This window comes from Apodemus sylvaticus, chromosome X (assembly GCF_947179515.1).
Source record: "Apodemus sylvaticus chromosome X, mApoSyl1.1, whole genome shotgun sequence".
NCBI classification, from domain to species: domain Eukaryota; kingdom Metazoa; phylum Chordata; class Mammalia; order Rodentia; family Muridae; genus Apodemus; species Apodemus sylvaticus.
The window spans coordinates 56,259,189-56,265,156 of record NC_067495.1 but is presented as its reverse complement, the minus strand read 5'-3'; positions in this window follow the sequence as shown (position 1 = coordinate 56,265,156).

Genomic DNA, 5,968 nt, shown 5'->3' with positions numbered 1-5,968 from the left:
GGTGCTAAGAAACTCCTTGAGGATTTCTAGTCTCCTTTTGGGTGTTAGTTTCAGGACACACAAGACAGCAGATCCCCCTCAGAAGAAGGAAGAGGAAGAAGGAGAGGGAGAGAGAGAGAGAAGAGGAAGAAGAGGAAGAAGAAGAAGAGGAGGAAGAGGAAGAGAAGAAGGGGATCCCATGTCTAATATGATTGCAACTTAATAGGCCATGTTTGGTTGATATCCGTGGGAGGCCTGCCTTTTCTGAATGGAAACAGAGGAAGAGAACATGGGGAGATAGGGGAAGGTTGTTAGGAAAGGACTGATCGGAGAAAAGGAAGGTGAAACTTTGGTTGGATATAATATATGAAAGAATAAAAAATACAGACAAACAAATGAATGTGGATCCACACATGAGAGGAAACATGTTAACATGGTTTTTTTTGAATTTTAAGGAGCCTTCATCCTGATGTTCTTAGTGACTCAATTTTGTTTATATACATATCAGCAGTGAGTGTGGATTCCTCCTCTATCACATATTAATTAGCATTTGTTTATTTTCTTGATATTAGCAAGCTTAACTCTAGTGAGATATGATCTCAACGCAGTATGAATATGCATTTTCTTGATGACTAAGAACACTTCTTTGCACTCTTTTGCATAATTTATTGGCCATTTGTCTTTCTTTTTTATTTTATTTTATTTTTTTATTTTATTCGATATATTTTTTATTTACATTTCAAATGATTTCCCCTTTTCTGGCCCCCCCACTCCCCGAGTCACATAAGCCCCCTTCCCTCCCCCTATTCTCCCACCCACCCCTTCCCACTTCCCTGTTCTGGTTTTGCCTTATACTGCTACACTGAGTCTTTCCAGAACTAGGGGCCACTCCTCTGTTCTTCTTGTACCTCATTTGATGTGTGGATTATGTTTTGGGTATTCCAGTTTTCCAGGCTAATATCCACTTACTAGTGAGTGCATACCATGATTGATCTTTTGAGACTGGGTTACCTCACTTAGTATGATGTTCTCCAGCTCCATCCATTTGCCTAAGAATTTCATGAATTCATTGTTTCTAATGGCTGAATAGTACTCCATTGTGTAGATATACCACATTTTTTGCATCCATTCTTCTGTTGAGGGATACCTGGGTTCTTTCCAGCTTCTGGCTATTATAAATAGGGCTGCTATGAACATAGTGGAGCATATATCCTTATTACATGCTGGGGAATCCTCTGGGTATATGTGCAGGAGTGGTATAGCAGGATGTGCCCAGCCCAATTTTCTGAGGAACCGCCAAACTGATTTCCAGAGTGGTTGTACTAATTTGCAACCCCATGCCATTTGTCTTTCTTTTTTGAGAAGTGTTCATTTAATTAATCCATTTATTGACTGGAAAAAATATGTTTTGTTGCTTAATTTTTAATATATATTATATATTATACAATGTTGAGGATGATATATATATAAATTATATGTATGTATGTATATATATATAATCCTAAACATTAACTTACTGTAAGAAGTATATCTGGCAAATATTTGCTTCCATTTTTTAGGCTGTTTCTTCGATCTTTACTGTTTCCATTGTTGTAGAGAACCATTTCAATGTTATATAATGCCTTTTTAATAATTCTTGTGATTATTTCCTATTCTATTGGAGCCCTTTTAAGAGAGATCTTTTAAAAATTTTTAAGATTCTTCTGTTTTATTTTATCTGTGAATGTTTTGCCCACATGTATGTATGGCACTACATTCATGATTGGGCCTCACAGGGGTCCTTCCAAAGAGGATGTTGGATACCCTGGAACTGGAGTAACAGATGGTTGTAAACTACTATGTGAATGAATGCTGGGAATTGAACTCAGGTCCTTTTCAAGAGCAACAAGTGTTTTTAACTGTCAAGCTATCTCTCTAGTGTAAAAGTAACTTTTTAAAAAGATTTATTTATTTATTTATTTATTTATTTATTTATTTATATGTAAGTATACTGTAGCTGTCTTCAGACACGCCAGAAGAGGGTGTCAGATCTCATTACAGATAGTTGTGAGCCACCATTTGGTTGCTGCGATTTGAACTCAGGACCCTCAGAAGAACAGTAGGTTCTCTAAGCCACTGAGCCATCTCTCCAGCCCCACACCCTATTTCTATTTTTTTAATTTTTATTAGGTATTTTATTTATGTATGCTTCAAATGTTATCCCCTTTCCTGGTTTCCTCTCCAAAAACACCCTATCCCATCCTCCTCCCCCTACTCACCAATCCACCCACTCCCTCTACCCTGTCCGGGCATCCTCCTATACTGGGGCATCCAGCCTTCTCAGGTCCAAGGGCCTCTCCTTCCTTTGATGACCAACAAGGCCATCCTCTGCTTGAGCTTCATTTGGTCTGTGAATTGTATCTTGGATATTCCAGGCTTCTGTACTAATATTCATTTATCAGTGAGTGCATATACCTAGAAGATTCTCCAGCATGTAATAAAGACACATGCTCCACTATGTTCATAGCAGCCTTATTTATAATAGCCAGAAGCTGGAAAGAACCCAGATGTCTCTCAATAGAGGAATGGATACAGAAAATGTGGTCTATATACACAATGGAGTACTACTCAGCTAGTAAAAACAATGACTTCATGAAATTCTTAGGCAAATGGATGGAGCTGGAAAATATCATCCTGAGTGAGGTAACCCAATCACAAAAGAACACACAATGTAAACCTAAGTTTTATTCACCAGGTGCAATTGTTTCCTTGAAGGCTTACTGCTGAATAAGTTCACTCTTTTTTTTTTTTCTAATCTCTGGCTGGCTGGTTCAACTCATTTGTTTTTGCTGAACTCTCCTCTCCAAGCTGACTGATTCAAATTGGCCTCTCTCAGTTTCTCACTGAATTGCTCTATTTGGCCTCAAACTAACTCTGACAATCTATTCTTATCCTTTGGCTCCTCATTCTCTTGCTCCTTCTGGCTTACTTAACCTACAACCTGTCTCTGTAAAACTGTCCCAGTAAAACTGCCTTTCCCCACCCCCACCCCCACTAGGCTCTGGCTTCAACTGCCTCTGCTTAGGACTTGCATGAACTCACCATGGAACTCAACTGCACGCAACACACTGAACTCATCTGTGTTCTCTCTCTCTCTCTCTCTCTCTCTCTCTCTCTCTCTCTCTCTCTCTCTCTCTCTCTCCCTCTCTCTCTCTGCACTGCCCTTATATAGATTCTCTTTTCTGTACTGTTCTGGGAGTTGGGAATATCTTATCTTTGACTCATTCTGTCAAATTTTTCTCTGTCTGACCACTTTGTCTGTCCCTCAATTAGACATCACTTTTAAGCACTGCTGCTTCCTTCTACAAACTAACCTTACCTACATTGTTTGAAATTAGAGATGTGTAAGAAGGGTTTGTCTATATTCCAGCAAGAGAGATTAAAGGGGTATAGTTCACTTGATAGGGTGCTTATTTAGCCTTCACAAAGCTGTAAGTTTGATCCAGTACTAACATAAAAGCAGATGTGGTGGCGTATGGCTATAATCTAAGCACATGAGAGATGGAGACAGAAGGACCAGGATTCAAGGCTAAGCTAATTATAAAATATGTTTAAAAATTCATTTCAAGCCATAGATTTTTAAATGAAAATATCAGTATCTGGCATGGGCTACATCTATGTGAGTTATTATTGGCCAAGAAAGACATAAGGAAATCAAGCTCTAACTGAGATAGATGCCTCACCCCTGTTTGTTAGTATTCTTATTGCCAGAAAAGCCATCAACAGTTCTATCCAGCTGTGAACCATACTGGTATTCTTACTGATGTAATAGAGGCTTTCAGATTAGATTTACAGCTTTGCTCCATGGGAGGGAGTATATGCCTCATATAGTCAACCTGGTTTAAAAAAAAAATCTATGGCTGGGAGTTCAGAGGCTCCATGGTAGAATCTGTTATCCCTTTTTAAACAAAGGGACGTGTATCCAGAATACCTTCTAAGCATTTGGGTTTGTGATCGAAATGAATGCTCCTCTCAGCCTAGGTCAGAGATGCTTATTTTGCAGTGGATAGTGAATAATGCTGATAATGAACTCATGGCTGATCAAAATGATGAGAGTAAGTATCTATTGTGTATTCAGGCTTAAAGAGGACATCGATGTCAGTTCTCTCAAGGCCCAGGGAATATTGTGGAAGAGGAAAAGAAAAGAAAAGATAGTAGGAGGCAAAGAGTGGGAGAATCACTGTGAATAGTTGTGTATTGGATATTTTATGATTTTTGTAGTCATGAATACACAGCATCTGTGATTACCTGCAGAAAACTGGTTCTAAAGGTGAAAATAAAGAAGGAGGGGGACTAGTTGGGGAGAAGTGGGCCAGGGGGATTAAAAACAACGAATGGGGTGAATGTGCTCACAATACATTGTATACATGCATGAAATTTTATATATATATATATATATATATATATATATATATGGAAAAAAATCATATCATCTGCAAGTAGGGCTAAACCGACTTATTTATTTCTTATTTCTATCCATTTTTTGTTCTAGCTAAACATTGAGCACTATGTTGATTAAGGGTGGAATGGGTACTCTTGGTCCAGGTTTTTGAAGGAGTGCTTTCAAATTTAGTTCTTCAATTTAATACAACACTGTTTATAACTCTGTCATATATAGCTTTAATTTTTGATTTTGTTTAGAGTCCCATTATGTAGCCCTAGCTGGTCTGTAACTTGCCATGTAAACTAGGCTAGCCTGGAATTGAGAGGTTTCTGGCTTCTGGATCTCCACAGGGACGGCTCTCAGTTAAGCAGTTGTTGCCTTGTGTCACAGACATCCTGAAGCATTGGAACTGCAGGATTGGCCCTTTCTCACACTCCAGCAGTTCATAGATGAGATATATTTTGGGGGTGGCCAACTTAAAGCCCTTGATCTGGACCATCTCTCTTGCTCTCATACCCTTGTGGCTAGCTTACTAGCACCTTCTCCATGAGACTCCTTAGTTTCTTAAAAACAGTCCTCCTTCTTTTAATATTTATTCGCTTTACATCCTGATCACTATCCTCAGATGTTGAACTGTCTGTCTGTCTGTCTGTGTGTCTGCCTGCCTGCCTGCCTGCCTGGCCTGCCTGCCTGCCTGCCTGCCTGCCTATCTATCTGTCTGTCTGTCTATCAAATTTTTATTAATTTTCCAAACAATATACTAACAACAGAGGTCACTTCATCTTTAGGAGACCATGCCTGCTAACTGAGTTGCAGCTTGTTCTTTTTGTTCAGTATTATTAACAATCATTTTATTATTGGCTATACTTTCCCATTGGATAGATATATGTATTAGATAGATAGATAGATAGATAGATAGATAGATAGATAGATAGACAGAGATGGAGATACATAATCTACTTAACCAGAAATTAACTGTTTTACTTTTTTTTTTTTTTTTTTTTTTTACTGTTAAGTTCAGTTGAGGCTCTTTAATTTTCTACTACCAGTTGTGCCATCTGCTGGGACTTGTCAGAGTCTTGTTAACCAATTGGCTTCTCTTGGAACCACTGAAAATAATTCCCCTTTGTTTACTCTGCTCTTTGTAGAATATACACTAGTTATAATCCAAACTCTGGTGTCTTCACTGGCTCTAAGATCAATAGGACAGGCAATTTATTGGAACTATAGGACTGCTTTAGAGAACTGTTGTTCCATGGAGCCAAGTTGATCTGGGGACAAAGGCCAAAGTATTAGTTGTCTTTTTATGCCCAATGTCCTTTCTGGCATTGACCTCCAAGTATAGTTACTGGACACACAGAATTCACTTTCATTAGAATTGAAGGAAAAAGGTGTGGTCAAAACTTTAGGTGTTGTATAATACTTAAATAAAGCTTATTAAGGAGAGGTTTTGAAATAAACCTAAGCTCTATTAAGACTTAGGTTCCCAGTTATTAAGCAAGCCAAAACTATTAGTAATTACTTTAATAAAACACAAAATTATTACTTCAACAAGTCAAGCTTAGC